Here is a 22,075-nt window from a genome sequence, read left to right as displayed (position 1 = left end):
TCCTCCATATGCAAAATACTCTTTTATTCTAAAGGATTCAATGAACAAGAAACAACAAACACATCATCATGGTTTATGTCATTATTGTTGTCATGCTGGCCATACCATTGAGAAATGCAAATTTAGGAGATTTCTAGTCCCTAACGGTATTTATCAATGGAAGCCAAAAGGCAACCATGTTAACACTTACCCTCTTGGACCCAATGAAAATTGGGGACCAACTTCTCTCTTTTGATGTTGTAGGATGAGTGCCTTGCCTCCGTAGATAGAAGGTGGTTTCTTGACAGCGGCTGCTCAAGGCACATGACCGGTGACATATCGCTTTTTATAGACTTCAAGGCGAAGAAAAAGGGATATGTTACTTATGGAGACAACAACAAAGGAGCTATACTCGGCAAAGGTAGTGTAGGTAATCCCTCCACCACTACTATTTCAAATGTCCATTTAGTTGAGGGACTTAAACACAATTTGTTAAGCATAAGTCAACTATGCGACATGGGCTATAAAGTTTCGTTTACAAAAACTTGCTGCATAATTGAACATGCTGAACAAAACATTGTGTTTAAGGGTGTAAGAGTAATCAATATCTATATGCTTGACTTGTTTGATGTACCGTTAACAAATACTAAATGTCTAGTCACCTTGAATGATGATTCTTGGCTTTGGCATAGACGTTTAGCTCACGTTAACTTCGATTTGCTAAACAAGGTTGTATCTAAGGATCTAGTAGTCGGTCTACCAAAAATAAAATTTTCAAAAGACCACCTATGTGACGCGTGCCAAATGGGAAAGCAAACAAGGGTGTCTTTTAAATCTAAAAATGTAATTTCAACTTCACGACCCCTTGAGCTTCTCCATATGGACCTCTTTGGACCTTCTAGGACAAAGAGCCTAGGTGGAAATTACTATGGCTTTGTAATAGTTGATGACTACTCTAGATTCACTTGGACTATATTCCTTCATAGCAAAGATGAAACTTTTTATGCTTTTAAGAATTTTGCAAATCTGTCCCAAAACAAAATGAATTCCAAAATAGTTACAATTCGTAGTGATCATGGTGGTGAGTTTCAAAATTACCACTTTGAGAAGTTTTGTGACAAGTATGGCATTGAGCATAACTTTTCAGCTCCTCGCACTCCACAACAAAATGGTGTTGTGGAGCGTAAAAATCGTGTTTTAGAGGAGTTGGCAAGAACAATGCTTAATGAGGGTGGATTACCAAAATACTTTTGGGCCGATGCTGTTAGCACAGCCTGTTATGTTCTAAACAGAATCTCAATTCGCCCTATTTTAAACAAAACTCCTTATGAACTTTTGAAAGGAAGAAAACCAAACTTGTCACATCTTCACGTCTTCGGTTGTAAATGTTTTGTTCTGAATAACGGTAAGGAAAACATTGGGAAGTTTGATGCAAAAGCGGATGAAGGTATTTTTCTCGGTTACTCAATGTCAAGTAAAGCATATAGAGTGTATAATAAGCGTTTACTTACTGTTGAAGAGTCGGTTCATGTTTCTTTTGATGAGTCTTATCCGAAAAATGTCGGAAAAGGTATTTCTTTTGATGACGCAGGTGTATCTACAGAAGACATACTCAAGGAAGCTGTTGAGGAAACTGATCAGTCCAAAACAGCTGCCCATGAGAAGGAGGAAGATACAAGTCATGAAGAAATTGAGGAAGAAAAGACAGCTGAAGTGAATGATCTTCCAACAGCTTTGAGATCCTCAAAAGACCATCCCATTGACAACATTTTGGGAGACATTTCAAAGGGAGTAATGACCCGGTCTAAGATAAGTAACTTTTGTTCTCACTTCGCGTTTGTTTCACAAGTAGAACCTAAAAATGCCAAAGAGGCCTTGATTGATGAATTTTGGCTAATGGCCATGCAAGAAGAGCTTAATCAATTTAAAGAAATGACGTTTGGGAACTTGTCCCTCGTCCGCGAGATCATCATATCATAGGCACTAAGTGGGTTTTTAGAAACAACTTGATGAAAACGGAGTGATTACTAGGAACAAGGCACGCTTAGTAGCACAAGGATATAACTAGAGGAGGGCATAGACTATGAGGAAACTTATGCTCCAGTTGCTCGCCTCGAAGCTATACGTCTTTTGCTTGCCTATGCGTGTTCTAAGGATTTTAAGCTTTACCAAATGGACGTAAAGAGTGCCTTTCTAAATGGTGTCATAAATGAAGAAGTATATGTTTCACAACCTCCCGGTTTTGAAAATGCTGAAAATCCAGATCATGTTTACAAATTAAAAAGAGCTTTGTATGGTCTTAAACAAGCCCCTCGGGTTTGGTATGAAAGGCTTAGCAAATTTCTAATTGATCATGGATATTCAAGAGGTAAAGTGGATAATACTCTCTTTATTAAACACAAAGGGAAGCACATTCTTTTAGTTCAAGTTTATGTCGATGATATCATATTTGGTTCAACTAACATACACTTGGTCGAAGAATTTTCTAAGGTTATGCAGGGTGAATTTGAGATGAGTCTAATGGGGGAGCTGAACTACTTCCTAGGACTGCAAATAAAGCAACTTGATGAGGGTACAGCAGTATGTCAAACAAAATACTACAGAGAACTACTCAAGCGCTTTGGAATGAATGACTCAAAATCGATTGACACCCCAATGCCTACCAACGGAAATCTAGACAAGGATGAGCATGGTAAGTGTGTAGATGACAAAAGGTTCAGAGGTATGATCGGATCTCTCTTGTATCTTTCTGCTTCTAGGCCTGACATCATGTTTAGTGTTTGTATGTGTGCACGCTATCAATCAAATCCTAAGGAATCGCACCTTAAAGCGGTAAAGCGCATATTTAGATACCTTCACGGAACAACTAAATATGGGCTTTGGTATTCCAAAGGAAGTGATTGTAGCTTAGTAGGGTACTCCGATTCTGATTTTGCTGGCTGCAAATCAGATAGGAAAAGCACAAGTGGCACATGTCATCTGTTTTCAAACTCCTTGGTCAGTTGGCATAGCAAAAAGCAGGTTTCTGTGGCTTTGTCAACTGCAGAGGCAGAATACGTTGCAGCCGGTAGTTGTTGCGCTCAGATTTTATGGCTGAAGCAGCAACTACAAGACTTCAACATTCAACTCAAACGTATTCCTATCAAATGTGACAACACTAGTGCCATAAACCTTACTAAAAACCCTGTTTTACACTCACGCACTAAACACATAGAGATTAGGCATCATTTCCTTCGTGATCATGTTGAAAAAGAAGACGTTGTCTTTGAGCACGTTGATTCCAAAAATCAGCTCGCTGATATTTTCACTAAACCATTGGCAACGGAACCTTTCTTCAACATTCGTCGCGAATTGGGAATCTTAGATCTTTCTCAATTGATGTCATAAGCATGTTATCTCTTAATTATATTATGCCTCACCATGGTTGATAAGAGCTGTTTTAGATGTCAATTATACATCACAAGAGTTCTCCAACAGAGGTAATATCAATCCTTTCTACAATTTTCCTATTGCTAAGTGATTGTGTATGTTGCATCAAATGTTCTTACTATAGTTGATACAAAATTTGACTACTTATACTCCTGTCCATATTGTGTGCACACTAAAATTTGACTTCTGAATCTCTGTTGAGCATAATCATCATGACAGTGCATAATGCATATACATACTGCATTAAAATTCATTAAAAACTGGTTCAGCATCAGTATGCATCGACACAAACGAAGCCTGCATCGATCCATATATTCAAAAAAATTCAATTTTTTAAAACTGCTTCAGGATGTATCGATGCATCCATCGCATGTATCGACACACAGGGCAATTGTAAACACTTGGCATCGACGCATCCATCGTATGTATCGATACACATGACAATTTTGAATACTACGCATCGACGCATGACTATCTGCATCGATACATACTGATGCTATCTGAATTAAATGCATTTCTTTCTCTCTCATGCATCGACACATCAGCCAATCATATCACTTCCTATCTCATTACTTCATCTCATTTGCCCTCAAAAACCCCAAACCAGTGGCTAACCCTAATCCTCCTCATCCTCACTCTCTCTCACAAACTTGGTAAAACCCTAAATCTCACATCACCATGCCTCCACGCACTATTCCAGCCAGAGCCAAAGGAAAAGGAAAGGGAAAGGAAGCAGCCGGTACTTCTCAGCAACCACCAGATGTTCCTTCAAACGCCTTAGACATTCTTCATCCTGCCATCACTGCTGAATTTGAGGAATCCTTCAAGGCCAGGTTGGTAATGAAACCTCATATCTTTGATAAAACAGATGTTGTTCATCTGCACCTAAATGAAGTAGTTGAACAGTTACATGCACAAAGACTTGGGTCCTTTCTATCTACAAAAGATGAGTATCATGAGGATTTCATCCGGGCCTTTTATGCTGGTTTACAAACTGGTAGAGGCTATATGTTCCGGTGTTCTATCGGAGTCAGAACATATACCTTTGAAGCCTCTGATTGGGAAACGGTGTTTCAAATGCCGCTTCCGTCGATGGCTGTCAAGTCCTGGCATGACCTGCATTTTGATCCTGAATTTGACTTGAGGGACTTTACAACTTCTATCCTAAAGATTGACAGACCGCTGAGTGAGGACGAACACGTCACGTCAGGTATGATCAAACAAACTCCGCGTATTCTTCACTGGATCATTACACACATTCTGCGTCCAACCAACAGTGGCCACTCTCGGTTGGATAGGCCTAGCATACATCTTCTCTACATTCTGCAAAAAAGATTCTCTTAAATTGGGCGAACTACTTTGTAAAACGTCTATTTTATGTGCGAGACAGCTCCAAAACTGTGGCTCTAGGGTATGCCTCTCAAATAATGAAAATTCTTAAGTTTTGGAAAGTTGCAATACCTATTGTGCCTCTCCTATCTCCGTCGGCAGCTCAAGAGTTTGATTCTGCCACTCTATCGCATATGGGATATAGGTGGGACAAAGACCGCAAATGCTTCTATTTCTTCGAAAGAAAATCCAAAACCAGAATTTACAACTTTGACGTGCCTTCGGAACGCATCCATGTTGCTGAAGAACAGCCTGATGAAGAAATGCAGGATGCGCCTGAAACAGATGTGCCTCAAGCTGAGGCCAATACTGGTTGGGGTGAGTGGGTGCCACGAAGGTGGTCTCCCACCAACTACGTACCTGAACCTACAGCCCCTCCATTCGCCGGTGGTACTTCAGCCTCAACACCAAATGCGGACATCACTCACATGCTTCAACAGATGGAAATCGTCAACAAAGAACGCCATGAAGAAGCACGGTACTGGCATGTTCAACAAACTGAATGGCACAACGAGCATCGGGACTGGCATGATGAGCACACACGGATGTATCACAACCAACACGCTTGGCACCAAGACTTGGTTAAATGGCATTAGGTTTTCTACAAGGAAATGTCCGGCTTTATGGATGATTGCCGTGAAAATCCTGGGATTATGGACAGCTTTAGAAGCATTGAAGTTCAGAATCGATTTAGGCGATACTCCTTCATGGGCCAAAATCCAGACACAATGCCTCCTCCTCCGCCTCCGCCAAGCTACCGAGATCCTGACAGACATGATGAGGAGTCCTGTGGTGGCAACAATCCAACTTAACCAACCACCCTTCCATCTCACTGCATTTCATTTCATATTGCTCATGTTTTATTCTGTTGCACAATATATGGTTTAGCTTATGTAACTCTTAAACCCGTTCGCACACTTAAAATGCTTTTCAAATTCTGTTTACCTCTATTTGTTATTGCCCTTACTTTTTGAATGATTCTTTGTGAATGATTCTTTAACTTGCAGCTTCTTTCTTTGTGATTGATAGCCTATTATCAAATTTTGCCATGCCCTGCTACACTTTCTGCTTGATGACTATGGTTCTTCCTCTTTTTGATGTTGACAAAGGGGGAGAAAACGCAGATATGCACAAACTCAGGGGGAGTATCACACATCTTGCCAAGAATTTGCCATCATCAAAAAGGGGGAGTTTGTGAAAGAATTCTTTAACTTGAATTAATTTTTAATGATAGCAAATTGTGTGATCATCATCCAAATTGATTGTGCATTGCATTACATGATATATTTGTGTTCTTATTTTGTCCATCATCCCACTTTATTGTTGCATAAACATACATACAAATCTACATTGAAAATTCCCTTCAAATAACAATTCAAATGCATTTTATATCAGTATGTATCAATACATGAGCCTCTGCATCGATACATGTAGCATGTGATTAATCACAAAACAATTTCTGTTCAGTATGCATCAATACATGGAAGGGCAAAAACTCTATGCATCGATACACACGAATTCTGCATTGATACATGACCACTTGAGACAGCCTGTGCATCAATACATGCGCAATAGGCATCGATACATGACCACCTGAGACAGCCTGTGCATCAATACATAAGCATTAAGCATCGATACATATCAGTGTAAAAATCACATGCATCGATACACACGATTTATGCATCGATACATGAGTAATTAATTTCACCAAATATTCACACAACTTACAGTATGTATCGATACACACTCCTATGCATCAATACACAAAGTTGTTTTAAGTCATAACAGCAACTGTTTTTGCAGCAAATATAAGAACAGGTCTCAACAGCAGATGACGGAACGAATTCATTGAGGGAAAACAATTGAACACAGATCAAAAGCAGTGTTGGAGCAATTGTTTGTGAGCACATAGAAACCTGAAAGAGACTTCATCTTCTTCATCTTCTCAATCACTTCTCTTCAAGAACAATTACACATAACAATTCTTGTTCTTTGGATTAATGAAGGATTGAGATAACGTTCAGTGGTACGATCAAGGATCTAGCTGTGGGTTGCAGTGGAACGATCGAGGATCTAGCTGAGTCGAAGATTGAAGGGGGTTTCTAGGAAAAACCCACTGGTTTGTCCTTCAAGAACTGGTGTGTTCTTGAGGGTTTGGGAGTCACATTTGCAGAACATATTCAGCCGCAGCGTTGCGTTTGGAGATCGGGGGATTTCGCAAGCAGGTCGTGGAACCGGTGAATTGTTTGCAACTTTGTGCAGGAAAATCTTGATCGAGCTCAGATCAAGTGAAGGTTTATACAAGAAGAGATTCTTGGAGTTTAGAAATTCTGTCTTTGTATCAAAACCTTGTATCAACGGATTCGGCAATAATTGATAATCAAAGTTCTCAATTTCGTTTGAAATTGAGAGGGAGACGTACCCACACGCGAGGACGACGTGGGGAACTTCCTTAACAAATCTCTGCGTATCGTACTCTTACCTTAATCTTCTTTACGTTTCAAAACTGTTTTGCAATTTCTGTTAGTGTGTGGTGATTGATCATTTTTGTTGGACAGCAGTGATAATAAAACCTTTAGTCATACACCATTGCTGTTTATCATCAAACACACACACACCAACTGTTTGACAAAACGGTTAACTTGATTGTGTTCATTGGAAATAGAATTTGAGGATAAGCGCATTCAATCTGTTAAAATTCTGTGTGTGTTATTTCTGTCATACTCATTAAAATCCAGCAACTGCACTTGCGTGTCCGGCTTTCTAGTAGCAGTTCAGAATAGACGGAAGTCGATTCGGGACTGATTTTTCCGCCATTTTTGAAAACTCTGATAAAACGTTAAATCCGTTAATTTTAAAGAGGTGATCTATTCACCCCCCCCTCTCGATCACTAGCCACACCGTCTAACAGTCCTCACTTTCAATCTTTAAAAATACTTTTTGAAAAAGGTTAGAATTTAATTAACTCTAAAAATTGCTCTCGCTCTGATCTAGAATTAATGTCCAATTTACACTGTCCAGTCAAAAACTCAAACTCTCGCTCTATTGCTTTTAACTTCTTTATGTCTTTTACTTTCGTACAAAAACCTTCTTATTAAACCTATAAATTGAGACCGTAAAAAGAGTGATTTTAGTTTTAAACTTAATTAAACCAATTTGGTTTTGATTCCTTCATTCCGCTTACTCTACATACCGATACCTAAGTGAATCAGCCAGACATGCTAAACAGACTTAAATAATTATCATGCATAAACAGATTCATCTCAGGCAAATAATATAAATAGACAGTAAAACAGGGCATATATAAATTCAAACAATAATTAAAGAACCTGAGAAATTAAATAGCAGTCTTGAACTCTCCACCACAGGTCGGTTGGATTTGTTCTTGAATTCTTCAATCAGGCAGGAAAATAAAATAAAAGCGAAGGAATAAAAAACTAGATTCTAACGTAAGGTTAGATCCGGTAAAAGGTACACAATAGTTTCCGGTGTAGAAACTATTGTGCGAAAAAGAATTAACTAAATGCTAAAAAGGAAAATAGAAATTGCAAGGGAAAACAATATAAAACTCGTACAAGTATTGCTGTAAAAATATACTTAAGCTGCTGGAAAAGAAAAAATGCGAAAAAGCGAAAACGGCAAAGAATGTTGGAAAAAGTGTGTCACCGAGAGCTTTCCAAAAAGCTCTATTTATACTGATACTTATTGCCACTGCTTCCAAGGGTTTTCCGTAAATATAGCCATTACGTTGTAAAAGGGTCAAGCGTGAAAGTAGCTTCAACGTGGTCTGTTGCGTTCCTGGTGCCAAAAATATAGGGGAATGGTGTGACGTCCGTCACACCATGTGTGACGCTCGTCACAGGAGTGTGCAAGGCGTGACGCTCGTCACAGCCTTTGTGACGCTCGTCACAGGCACAACGCCTGTGCTTTTTGGGCTGGGCTTTGGCTTTTGATATTTGCTTCTTTTCATTCCTTTTTGCACCTCCTTTTCTTCCTTTTTTACTTGTGCTTCAAATAAACCACCTGAGATAAATAGAAAGAAAATACTGCGTAATATCTAATAAAATGAAATAAATTGAAGTAAATAATAATATAATTTAATTAAATTGAGTCCTAGAATGTGATACTATTTCATGTTATCAAACTCCCCCATACTTAGATCTTTGCTTGTCCTCAAGCAAAATACAGTATAGAACTTGTTTTAAAAAAATTTAGCCAAATGAAATTCCGAAACACACATCAATTCGTACTAGGTTGCATGTAAACCTTGTTTAGAAGTAACTTGGTTTTAATCTTGACATCAACAACCACCGTCACAACCTCAGATAACCTCACCTTATGCAAACCAGTTCGAGTAATGCCATTATAGCTATCCTAGTTCCTTTACTCTTATTTCACCCGTTTTCATTCTAGCGAAATCACATTAAGCCCTTTATCTTTTCGCGCACATAGTGGAGTAACCGGTTAGTGATTCTGATCCCCTTTTAGCTAGAAGTTCTGGTACATAAGTCAGATAACTTCGTTATTCAGTCCAGTGCAAATTGCGGGGGATCGGACCGTAGTCCGTCCTACCAAGTTCAGTACCAGATACCTGCTGAACCAACTCATAATGGATCTTTCATATTATGCTTTTGTATGATCTGCAACCTTTAGATTAAATGATCTGGTAAGGATCACCTAACTTAATTAGTGCATTTCTGATATATATATATATATATATATATATATATATATATATATATATATATTTTATGTTACTTTGGGAATCATTCACTTATATTCATCGGCTCTCCACGCAGTTTGCTATTGAGATCGTGCTGACTTCTCGTATAAACTACTCGGGGTTACTATAAAACTAAAAGTTCAAGGGATTGGTATAATAGGTACTTATTCTGATCTAACATGTTGAGGTTCTTAGAGCGTTGTTATGGTAATAATTTTTGTCTTGATTTCACTCAAGTTTTATAAAATAAGCGACCTTTATACTTATTGAGTGTGATGAGTTTTTGTTATGGCTCATGAAAATTGAGGGGAATAGATAGTAGAAGGTTTCCACATTTGGGACTTAACTTAAAATAAATCTATATTATAAGAAATATTATTTTATTATTATTATTTTTTTTTATAAGGGAAATAATAATGAAAAGAAAGATACATACTTGAAAAGGAAAAAGGAGGATAGAAAGAACATGGTTTTCCCCCCCATACTTGAATGAAACATTGTCCTCAATGTTTGAAGGAAAAAAAAGATGAATTACAAAGAGAAAGGAAAAAAAACTAAAGTTAAGGGTGCCTGTCGCCTCTTGTTCGTGGACCTGGTGATCTTTGGCGTACTTCTAAGTTGTCGAACCTGCTAAGCAAATCAGTGAACCGCTGGTCGGTTATGGCATTCCTCTCTTCCTGCTGTTGTTGCATTTGGCGCATCATTTGCATCATTTCGAGATTCTGTGCTTGCATACCATCAATAGCATCCATGATGTCGTCGTTGGTTGCAGGCCTTTTACGTCGACGACGTCGGGAGGATGGGCCAGCTGCAGTATCGGAAGGGTTGAGCGGGACTGATTGTTGTGCAGGAGCGTTGTCACCTTGCTCCATTTCTTCGAACTCGTCTGCAGACGGGTTTGTATGTGAAGGCTCGGTAGCTTCGGGAGCATTCAGATCATAGAGGTGGCGGTTGGGATTGGTGACATCGGTTAAGGCAATGTTGGGTAGAACAACGCTTGGGACTGCCTGGTTATTCACCATAAGGTAATATTTTCCGCCTACTCTGTTCTTTATTAGGCGGCTGGACCGACAGTAGCCTATATCCATAAAGAGGGGAGGTAAAGATTCTAAAGTTTGGAGTCGGTCCCCTAGGTTTAAGCCAAGTGCTATGGTGGTGATTAACCCACCAATTACAAAAGGTTGACGGCCTCTAGCACATAAGGTGCGGATATGATGAAATAGGAAGGAGGCGGCGTTTACCTTAGCATTCGGTTCGAAGACGCATTCGAGGAAGAATAGTTCTTTTGCGTTGACCTTGCTGTTGTTCGGTCTTCCAAAAACTGTGTTTTGTAGGATGCGGATAAAGTACCGGATAGTTGGGTTATGTATATGGGAAACAAGGAGCTCTTCCCAGTTGTTGGCATCTACACCGGATATTTTCCTAAAGAGGTCGAAAGCAGCAACTGTGCTCCAGTTTAGGTTTGGAGGGATTCTGGGGTAGACTTGACCTTCTATGGGGAATTGTAGCATGGTACTCAATTGGTTTTGGGATAGGGAGTACTCGGTATTGAACAGACGGAAGGTTGCGGTACCGGTTAAGAATTCGTCCTCACCGGTGGGAGTGTTGTACGCATATGAACTTAAGAATTCTAAGGTTAGGGATGGGTAGGTGGGTTGATTATGCGTGCATAGGAAGGTTAGATCGGCAAGGCGTAGCATCCACTCGATACCTTGAAGTAATCCTAATTGTTGTAAACCAGTTGAATCTGGATACCTGGTAGAAGTGACACCTCATTGTTGAAAGCGCTCGAATTGCTCCCTTTGATAGTTTTCATCTTCGGATCGGAAGATGATATTTCCGAAATTTTGATTCCCCGCCATACTGATGAATGAGTTGGGAGAAGTAATAAAGAAAAGAAATGTATTTGATATTAGAGAGTGGTTTGTGGTGAATGAAGGAAGGTTTGGTGGGTATTTATAGGAAAAAAATTTGGAAGTTGGAAAAGAGGTGGTTGAAAAGTGAATAAATGTGGGTTAATGGGAATAAATGGGGAAGGTAAAAAGGTGAAAGGGTGTAACGTTCGTCTCCAACGGCTCTGTAACGTTCACCTAGTCAGAAAGGTGTTACGCTCGTCACAGGGGCGTGACGGGCGTAACAAGTACTTGGCGTGCCGTCCGTCAAAGATTGTGTGACGCTCGTCACACAGTCTTTTTGGCTTGGCTTCAGCTAGCGTTCTTCAGAATAACTTTGGTAATTTTTTTTTTTATTTATTTTGTTTTGCTTCAGATTATTTTATTTTTCTATTTAATTTTCCTGCATGCTATAATAGTGCATAAATGTATTATGTTGTTAATAATTTATGTAGGCAGCAACAGTAGAGAGCATTTTTTGATAAATATTGCATAATTCATAATAAAATAGGATAATTCAATAGCTTCATAAAATAATCGTAATGTAACAATGGAGAAAAACAAAAATGCGAAAGAGAAACAAATACGAACATGATTTGAAATAACATTAAATAATAAAACTAACTAAAGCTAGATAACTAAGAAAAACGGCTTCTATCCATCTGCACGATCTCTGGCTGGAGGAGCAAAGGAGTTAACACGGTATAGTAACTCGTGAAACTGATTTGTCATACTGTTCATGTATCCCAGAAATTCGTGTCTCAAGCTAGTGAACTCTTCTCTGAGGGCGTCTTGTTCTGACATCAAAGCTTCAACGGCAGTGTTATAATAAGTTCCGTGCATATGATGTCTAAGGTCGGGTATTGCCGATTCTTCGGTCTGAACAGGTTGAGGAGGAGGATCAATGTCATAATAACCAGATGGTCTCTGAGGGTCTGATTCAGCATAAGGAATCAGGTCATCACAAATCTCATAGTCCTGGATGGATTCAGTAGATCTAGCAGGAGAGGGGGTTTCGTTCAGATTGTAGAGCCAGTTATTGCGGTTATGAACACTAGTCCTAGGATCGGGCATGGTGAATAGGCAAAGAACTTGGTTATTAATTATAAGCTCAAACTCATCAGATCCTAGGTTTGCTATAAACATAGTGTTGAAGAGGAAGGGTATACTCATAGTAGTAATGCCACAAAAAGGGCTTAAGTCAAGCATAGGCTGACGCAATCCGATAGCATTACCAATCATGGTTATCAAACCGCCTATTCGAATTGGTGCTCGTTCATCTTGGATAAGGTGGTCTAAATTTGCCAACATAAAAGTGGCACTGTTTACTGGACGGTTCTGGGAAGCACAAAATATGATGAAGAGTTCATCACGTGAAACTGTGGTACTATTTGGCTTCTTCCCAAATAAGGTGTGGGTCAGGATCTTATGGAAATAACGGAAGGCCGGGTTATGTATGTTTCTAGAGAGAAACTCATGTTCCTCGGGATCGTCATTTCCAGTCAAGTTACCCCAAAAGTGTTCAAGTTCTCTATATTCAAAAAGTTCTTCTTGGCTCACTGTGAATGTGTCAAAGGATATAGGGAAACCTAAAAGGTTGGTAAAATCTTGAATATTAAATTGGTACTCCATGTTAAACATTCTGAACTGGATGAAACCTCTGCTTATTCCTTTTCCATGGCTGGGTAGATAGATCAGAGAACTAAGGAATTCTAGAGTCAGTCTCCGGTAAGTGATGAGTTGTCTACGGATAGGAGCGGTTTCCCACCCTATCTGACTCAGCAAATACAGGACACTTTGTCTTAGTCCAAGGGCAGTCAGTGCCCAGTCATCAGCATACAGACTAGGTAGCATCTCTCTCGTGGCTAGTTCCTCAAACTTTTGTTTCTGAGCTGTTCCTCTGAATTTGATACCCATACGATCAATTTGTCCCATCAGGTTAGTGTTAGCTAGAGAAAAAAAAAACAAGAGTTTTAGTCAGGATTTGGCCAAATGCCGAAAGAAGAGAAAAGTTTTTAATAAATAAAAATAAATTAAGAATGAATACTAAACAAAAATTAAAAGAATAATTAAGGAAGAAATAGAAAAATAATAATAGAAGAAAATAATAAAATATTTGTGGGTTGTCTCCCACTAAGCGCTTTGTTTAATGTCGCAAGCTCGACATAAAAACTATCAATTATAATCTATAAGTTCTTGAGGCATTTCGTCTAAGTGCAAGACTTGCGAATCTTCAGTGTTTTCTGCATAGTGATAATGTTTTAGACGTTGCCCGTTTACGGTAAATGGTTCCATAGATTTGCCTTTAATTTCTACTGCTCCACTGGGAAAAACATTGGTGATTTGAAAAGGACCTGACCATCTAGATCGTAGTTTTCCCGGGAATAACTTTAGTCTGGAGTTAAATAAAAGGACTATATCGCCTTGTTTGAAGATTTTCCTTGATATGCGCTTGTCATGCCATTGTTTTGTTCTTTCTTTGTAGATTCTGGCATTTTCGTAAGCGTCTCTTCTGAGTTCCTCTAATTCGCTTATATCAAGGATTCTCTATTCGCCGGCGGCTTTATAGTTTAAATTTAGATTTTTAATAGCCCAATAGGCTTTATGTTCTAATTCTACCGGGAGGTGACAGGATTTTCCATAAATTAGCTTAAATGGGGTTGTCCCTATGGGATTTTTGTAAGCAGTTCGGTAAGCCCATAAAGCTTCTGGTAATTTCAATGACCAGTCTTTCCTTGAAGTGGCGACTGTTTTCTCTAGTATCTGTTTGATTTCTCTGTTAGACACTTCCACTTGCCCACTGGTTTGAGGGTGGTAAGGTGTCGCTACTCTATGTCTTACGCCATACTTAAGCAGTAGTTTTTCGAGTACCTTGGATATGAAATGCGATCCACCATCACTGACTACTATTCTTGGGACACCAAACCTTGGAAATATTATATTCTTAAAGAGTCTAGTTACTACTCGTGTGTCGTTTTTTGGAGAAGCTATAGCTTCAATCCATTTCGATACGTAGTCAACTGCCACGAGTATGTATTTGTTACCGAAAGAGGATGGAAAAGGTCCCATGAAGTCTATTCCCCACACGTCGAAAATCTCTACTTCCAAAACGCCCTTTTGTGGCATCTCGTCACGTCTAGATATGTTTCCTGTGCGTTGACATCTGTCACATTTCTTAATAGCTGCATGTACATCCTTCCATATATTTGGCCAATAGAAACTGGCTTGTAGGATTTTAGAGCAGGTCTTGGATGTACTTGCGTGTCCACCATAAGGAGCGGAGTGACAATGTTGGATTATATTTTCTACCTCTTCTTCGGGTATACACCGACGGAAAATACCATTGGGGCCTCTTTTAAAAAGTAAGGGATCATCCCAGTAATAGTGTTTTATGTCATAGAAGAATCGTTTCTTCTGTTGGTAGGATAAGGTAGGTGGAACTATTCCGGCAGCTAAATAATTGACGAGGTCAGCGTACCACGGTGTAATAGATATAGCTAAAGTGGTTTCTACCTGTTTATCAGCGTTATTTTCTTCCAAAGTAGCTATAAGTTTATCGTACGAGAAATCATCGTTGATCGATGTTCTTTCCGGTTCAAGGTTCTCAAGTCTAGAGAGGTGATCTGCTACTACGTTTTCAGTTCCTTTCTTGTCTTTGATTTCCAAATCGAACTCTTGTAGCAAAAGGATCCACCTTAGGAGTCTAGGTTTAGCATCCTTTTTTGTTAAGAGGTATTTGATAGCAGCGTGGTCAGTGTAGATGATTATTTTGGCTCCGACCAAGTAAGAACGAAATTTATCTAGCGCAAACACTACTGCTAGAAGTTCTTTCTCGGTTGTGGCATAGTTCATTTGTGCTTCATCTAGAGTTCTACTTGCGTAATATATAACATGAAGCTTTTTATCCTTTCGTTGTCCCAAAACAGCACCTACAGCGTAATCACTAGCATCACACATTATTTCGAATGGTTCATTCCAATCTGGTGTCTGCATTATGGGTGCGGAGATTAGTGCTTGTTTAAGCGTTTGAAACGCTTCTAAACATTTATTGTCGAATATGAATTCAGCATCTTTCATTAATAACCCGGTTAACGTTTTAGTTATTTTAGAGAAGTCTTTAATGAATCGTCAGTAGAAACCAGCATGTCCTAAGAAGCTTCGTACTTCTCTCACAGTTTTCGGGGGTTGAAGATTTTCGATTAACTCTATTTTAGCTTTGTCTACTTCAATTCCTCTGTTCGAGATGATGTGTCCTAAAACAATTCCTTCTTGTACCATAAAGTGACATTTTTCCCAATTAAGTACTAGGTTTACTTTTACACATCGCTCTAGAACTCTCTCTAGGTTTTCAAGACATTCTTCAAAGCTTTGTCCGCATACGGAAAAGTCATCCATAAATACTTCCATGATGTTTTCTAGGAAATCGGCGAATATTGCCATCATGCACCTTTGGAAAGTTGCAGGAGCATTACACAAGCCAAATGGCATTCGTCTATAAGCGAAGGTACCAAAAGGGCACGTGAACATTGTCTTTTCTTGGTCATCAGGGTGAATTGGTATTTGAAAGAAACCTGAGTAACCGTCTAGATAGCAGAAATGAGAATGTTTGGCTAATCGTTCTAACATCTGGTCAATGAATGGTAAAGGGAAATGATATTTTCGGGTTGCTTTGTTTAGTTTCCTATAGTCAATGCACATTCTCCATCCCGATTCGATTCGTTTGGTTATTGTTTCTCCTTTTTCATTTTCAATGACTGTTACACCTCCTTTCTTTGGTACTACTTGTACAGGACTAACCCATTTGCTATCAGATATAGGATATATGACACCTGCCTCTAATAACTTGGTTATTTCCTTCTTCACTACCTCACTCAGGATCGGGTTTAGTCTCCTCTGGTGTTCCCTAGATGTTTTACAATCTTCTTCTAGCATGATGCGGTGCATACAAATAGAGGGACTTATTCCTTTAAGATCGGTGATGTTGTAACCTAGTGCGGTTGGATATTTTCTTAAGATATGCAGGAGTTTTTCTGTTTCGAGTTTTCCTAGGTCAGCATTAACTATCACTGGCCGTTCAAGCTCTAAGTCTAGGAATTCATATCTCAGATTCTTGGGAAGTGTTTTCAGGTCTAAGGTTGGTTTCTTAAGGCATTGCGTAGGGTCCGGTGTTATTGCTAAACATTGGTTAAGTTTGTCTTCTACAAGATAGTCAGATGATTTGTCTTTTTCTAACTCCGTTTCTTTTATGCATTCATCGATGATATCCATGAAGTAACATGTATCTTCTATTGCAGGTGTTTTCAAAAATTAGGAAAGAATGAACTCAATTTTTTCTTCTCCTACTTCAAAAGTGAGTCGTCCTCGTTTTACGTCTATGATTGCACCGACAGTTGCTAAGAACGGTCTTCCCAATATAATGGGTGTAACTTCATCTTCTCTAATATCCATAATTATAAAATCAGTTGGAATGTAGAATTGACCTATGCGCACTGGAACGTTTTCAAGAATTCCTACAGGATATTTGACGGAACGATCTGCTAGTTGCACAGACATTTTAGTTGGTCGTAATTCTCCCATTTCAAGTCTCTTGCATATGGATAAAGGCATAACACTAATACCGGCTCCTAAATCGCATAAGGCTTTGTCTATGACAAACTTTCCTATGTGACAGGGTATAGAGAAACTACCTAGGATTGTAACGGTTTCGCTATCTTCAAGTTTCCTTTTATTAGAAAGAATTTCTTTTAAAAACTTGGCATATGAGGGCATCTGCATAATAGCTTCTGTAAACGGAATTGTGACGTTTAATTGTTTTAGTAGGTCAACAAATTTTTTGAATTGGCCTGCATCTTTGGTTTTAATAAGCCTTTGAGGGTAAGGGATAGGCGGTTTATAAGTTGGCGGAGGTACATAAGGTTCCTTATTTTCTACGGTTTCCTTGTTACTCTCTTCCTTTTCCTTAGGTTCACTTTCCTCCTCAGTTGACTCTTTAGAGTTTTGGTTTTCTATCCTTGGGTCAGACGGTACTTCCACTTTCGTTCCACTTCTCAGTATGATTGCATGAGCGTGGCTTCTTGGGTTAGGTTGGGGTTGGCCAGGAAATGTAGCAGTTGGGGCAGCAGTAGGCGCTTGTTGTTGAGCTACTTGTGAAATTAGCGTTTCCAGCATTTTGTTGTGAGTAGCCAGGGCATCTACTTTATTTGCTAGTTGTTTAATTTGTTCGCCAGTGTGTACATTCTGGTTTAAGAAATCTTTATTGGTTTGCTGTTGAGAAGCTATAAAGTTTTCCATCATGATTTCCAAGTTGGATTTCCTAGGGGCGTTATTGTTAGGTGTAGATGGGATCAGCTTCTGATATCCCGGAGGTATAGCTGGGGCTTGATTTGGAGATTGTCCAGGTGCGTATAAAGCATTATTACTCTTATATGAAAAATTGGGATGATTCTTCCAATTTGAGTTATAGGTGTGCGAGTAGGGGCTTCCTTGAGCATAGTTTACTTGCTCCGCTTGGATTCCTGTTAGGAGTTGACAATCTGCAGGAGTGTGACCTTGGATTCCACAGACTTCGCAATTCTGAGTTATGGCAACTACGGTGGCTGGAGATGATACATTTAAACTTTCAATTTTCTGGACCAAAGCATCCACTTTTGCATTAACATGATCAAGGTTACTTATCTCGTACATGCCAGTTTTCGTTTGAGGTTTTTCTACCATTGTTCGTTCGCTTCCCCACTGATAGTGGTTTTGAGCCATGCTTTCGATAAGTTGGTAAGCGTCAGCATAAGGTTTGTTCATTAGTGCACCACCTGCGGCGGCGTCTATTGTTAACCTCGTGTTGTACAGGAGACCATTATAGAAGGTATGAATTACTAACCAGTCTTCTAAACCATGGTGTGGACAAAGTCTCATCATGTCTTTGTATCTTTCCCATGCTTCGAAAAGAGACTCGTTATCTTTCTGTTTAAATCCATTTATCTAGGCTCTTAACATAGCTGTTTTGCTTGGCGAAAAGTATCGAGCAAGAAAAAATTTCTTCAACTCGTTCCATGTGGTGACTGAGTTGGAAGGAAGAGATTGAAGCCATCTTCTAGCGCTATCTCTTAATGAGAAAGGAAAAAGACGAAGTCGAATTGCCTCTGAAGTGACACCATTAGCTTTAACAGTATCAGCGTATTGGACAAATACGGATAAATGAAGGTTTGGATCCTCGGTAGGATTTCCAGAGAATTGGTTCTGTTGCACTGCCTGCAACAGTGAAGGTTTGAGTTCAAAGTTATTTGCTTCGATTGCGGATGGAGCAATACATGAATGCGGTTCATCTTGCGATGGAGCGGCGTAATCTCGAAGAGCACGAGCTGGTTCTGCCATCTCGGGTGTCGAAGGGAAAATATTTTTGAAATCGGGAAGTTCAACAGGAGGGAGATTGTTTGCAGCACGATATTCCCGAATTCGTCGTAAGACTCGGAGATATAGTTCGATATCGTTGATTCGTAAGTAGAACGGCTCGCCTTGTGAGCGAGTGTGTGGCATACAAATCAACGAAAGAAAAAAAACGAAAAGCCTTAGTCTCTACAGCGTAACAGAAGAGTTACGATATTGATAAATAAAAGTCCCCGGCAACGGCGCCAAAAACTTGATCGCGACTTTATGAGTCGAATTTGGGGTACAAACTGCAAGTGCACAGTTCTATCGCGTAGTTTTAAAAGATATCGATCCCACAGGGACTTATGAATCGATATACCGTTATCTAAGGTTACTTCGTAAAGCTAAGGCAGGTAATACTTTGATTGTTTGGGGGAAAAGCTAAAACTAAAATAAGATCTGAAATAAATATCTAATAAGCGGATATCGGTATGTAGTTCGTCGTAATTAGGGAATCAATTCTTTGTTGGTTTCTTGGTTTTAAAATAAATCTTTTCAGTTGACGCTATTGATTAAAAGTTTTATCTCAAACTCTCGCTCTGTTGAATAAACTATGATTTTATATTAACGTAGCTGTCACTTATAGTTAAGTCAAAAACCACTTTTTGAAAACAATAGGATCCGTAGAAACTCTTTTTAAGAAAACACTAATCGTTTAAACACCCTTATCTCAAACTCTCGCTTTGTTGACTTAGGTTATATAATTAAATTCAAATGCTTAACTCTCGTCCTCACATTCAATCTTTAAAAATACTTTTTGAAAAAGGTTAGAATTTAATTAACTCTAAAAATTGCTCTCGCCCTGATCTAGAATTAATGTCCAATTTACATTGTCCAGTCAAAAACTCAAACTCTCGCTCTATTGCTTTTAACTTCTTTATGTCTTTTACTTTCGTACAAAAACCTTGTTATTAAACCTGTAAATTGAGACCGTAAAAAGAGTGATTTTAGTTTTAAACTTAATTAAACCAATTTGGTTTTGATTCCTTCATTTCGCTTACTCTACATACCGATACCTAAGTGAATCAGCCAGACATGCAAAACAGACTTAAATAATTATCATGCATAAACAGATTCATCTCAGGCAAATAATATAAATAGACAGACGGCAAAGAAAGCTGGAAAAAGTGTGTCACCGAGAGCTTTCCAAAAAGCTCTATTTATACTGATACTTATTGCCACTGCTTCCAAGGGTTTTCCGTAAATATAGCCATTACGTTGTAAAAGGGTCAAGCGTGAAAGTAGCTTCAACGTGGTCTGTTGCGTTCCTGGTGCCAAATATATAGGGGAATGGTGTGACGTCCGTCACACCATGTGTGACGCTCGTCACAGGAGTGTGCAAGGCATGACGCTCGTCAGAGCCTTTGTGACGCTCGTCACAGGCACAACGCCTGTGCTTTTTGGGTTGGGCTTTGGCTTTTGATATTTGCTTCTTTTCATTCCTTTTTGCACCTCCTTTTCTTCCTTTTTTACTTGTGCTTCAAATAAACCACCTGAGATAAATAGAAAGAAAATACTACGTAATATCTAATAAAATGAAATAAATTGAAGTAAATAATAATATAATTTAATTAAATTGAGTCCTAGAATGTGATACTATTTCATGTTATCACCTCTCCAGAGGACCGTTATATCAGAGGTTGCTTCTTCAACTGTGCCTGCTGTTAGTGCTCACTTCGGGCCGAATGCCATGCCAGCCGGGTTTCCGTGGGGTATGCCTCCTGGTTTCATGCCAGATATTCCAGCTCCAACTTTTGCTTCCATGTCGGCATCTAGCCCGGTCCTTGCTATGCCTCCTCCTGTCGTGCATACCATTCCTAGGGTAGACGACACCATCTATCATTCTGAGCCGTCTGAGGGCCCAGATGTCAATGAAAAGATGGATGCGATGAATGACCAATTCCTTGAGCTGCGTAAGGAATTGAAGACCCTCCGAGGGAAAGATCTGCTTGGCAAGTCTGCTGCTGAACTTTGCCTGGTTCCCGGTGTGAAGATTCCAATCAAGTTCAAAGTGCCTGACTTTGAAAAGTATAAAGGGAACACCTGCCCTCTCACTCACCTAGTCATGTACGCCAGGAAAATGTCTACTCAGACAAATAATGATCAGCTTTTGATTCATTACTTCCAGGATAGTTTGTCCGGTGTGGCTCTTCGCTGGTATATGAGCCTTGATAGTGCAAACATCCGATCCTTCAACAATCTTGGCGAGGCCTTCGTCAAGCAGTACAAGTACAATGTTGATATGGCGCCTGACCGTGATCAACTCAGGGCCATGTCTCAGAAGGATAAAGAGACATTTAAGGAGTACGCCTAGAGGTGGCGAGAGTTAGCAGCTCAGATCACTCCTCCGCTGGAAGAGAAGGAGATGACTAAGATCTTCCTGAAGACTCTTAGTTCATTTTACTATGAGCGGATGGTTGCGAGTGCTCCCTCTGATTTCACTGAAATGGTGAATATGGGGATGCGTCTGGAGGAAGGTGTCCGTGAAGGACGGTTGGCTAAAGATGAGAGCTCTTCTAAACGGTATGGGGCGTTTAAGAAGAAAGATGGTGAGGCACATGCTGTGCAATCCCATGCTAAACCAAGAAGACCCTCTTTTAAGAGGAAGCCTGTGCATCACGCCAGCGGCCAACACCAGGTGGCTCATATAGCACCTGTTTTCAGAGATAATTCTCAGCAGTATCAGCAACATCATCTGCATCAGCAACAACCTCAGTATCAACAGCAGCACCGTCCACAGCAACAGGCTTACCAGCCTCGTGGCAGTACCAGCAACCAAGCCAATTTGAATTATGATAGGAAGAAGATCAGCTTCGATCCCATTCCTATGTCATATGCTGAATTATATCCTTCCTTGTTGGAGAGGAAACTGGTTACTCCCAGGGATCCTCCGGCTGTGCCTGCTAACCCGCAGTGGTGGTACAAGCCCGATCAACATTGTGTATATCATTCCGGTGCTCCGGGTCATAATGTGGAGAACTGCTTTCCATTGAAGACTAAGGTTCAAAACCTTATGCGATGCGGTATTCTGAGCTTCGAGGACTCAGGCCCCAATGTTACAAAGAACCCATTGCCCGAGCATGGGAAATCAGTGAACATGGTCCAGGGGTGCCCTGGGAAGTATAAAGTCAAATATGTGAGTCATATTCGACAATCATTGGTCGAGTTGCATCGTCTGCTGTGTCAATACAGTCATATGGAGCATGACCATGACAGATACCGCATCTGCTCTGTCAACAGA

At 39.7% G+C, this 22,075-nt stretch overlaps 1 non-coding gene across 1 annotated transcript; it reads left to right on the top strand.

The window, feature by feature from the left end:
• The first annotated feature begins 18,295 nt into the window (after window positions 1–18,295).
• On the top strand, window positions 18,296–18,402 carry LOC127115978 (small nucleolar RNA R71). The gene has a single exon (XR_007800972.1). It is a non-coding gene; the product is annotated as a small nucleolar RNA R71 (small nucleolar RNA).
• The last annotated feature ends 3,673 nt before the right edge of the window (window positions 18,403–22,075 follow it).

The sequence above is a fragment of the Lathyrus oleraceus genome, chromosome 1 (genome assembly GCF_024323335.1).
Source record: "Lathyrus oleraceus cultivar Zhongwan6 chromosome 1, CAAS_Psat_ZW6_1.0, whole genome shotgun sequence".
Taxonomy (NCBI): Eukaryota; Viridiplantae; Streptophyta; class Magnoliopsida; order Fabales; family Fabaceae; genus Lathyrus; species Lathyrus oleraceus.
This window is presented reverse-complemented; position numbering and strand designations above follow the sequence as displayed.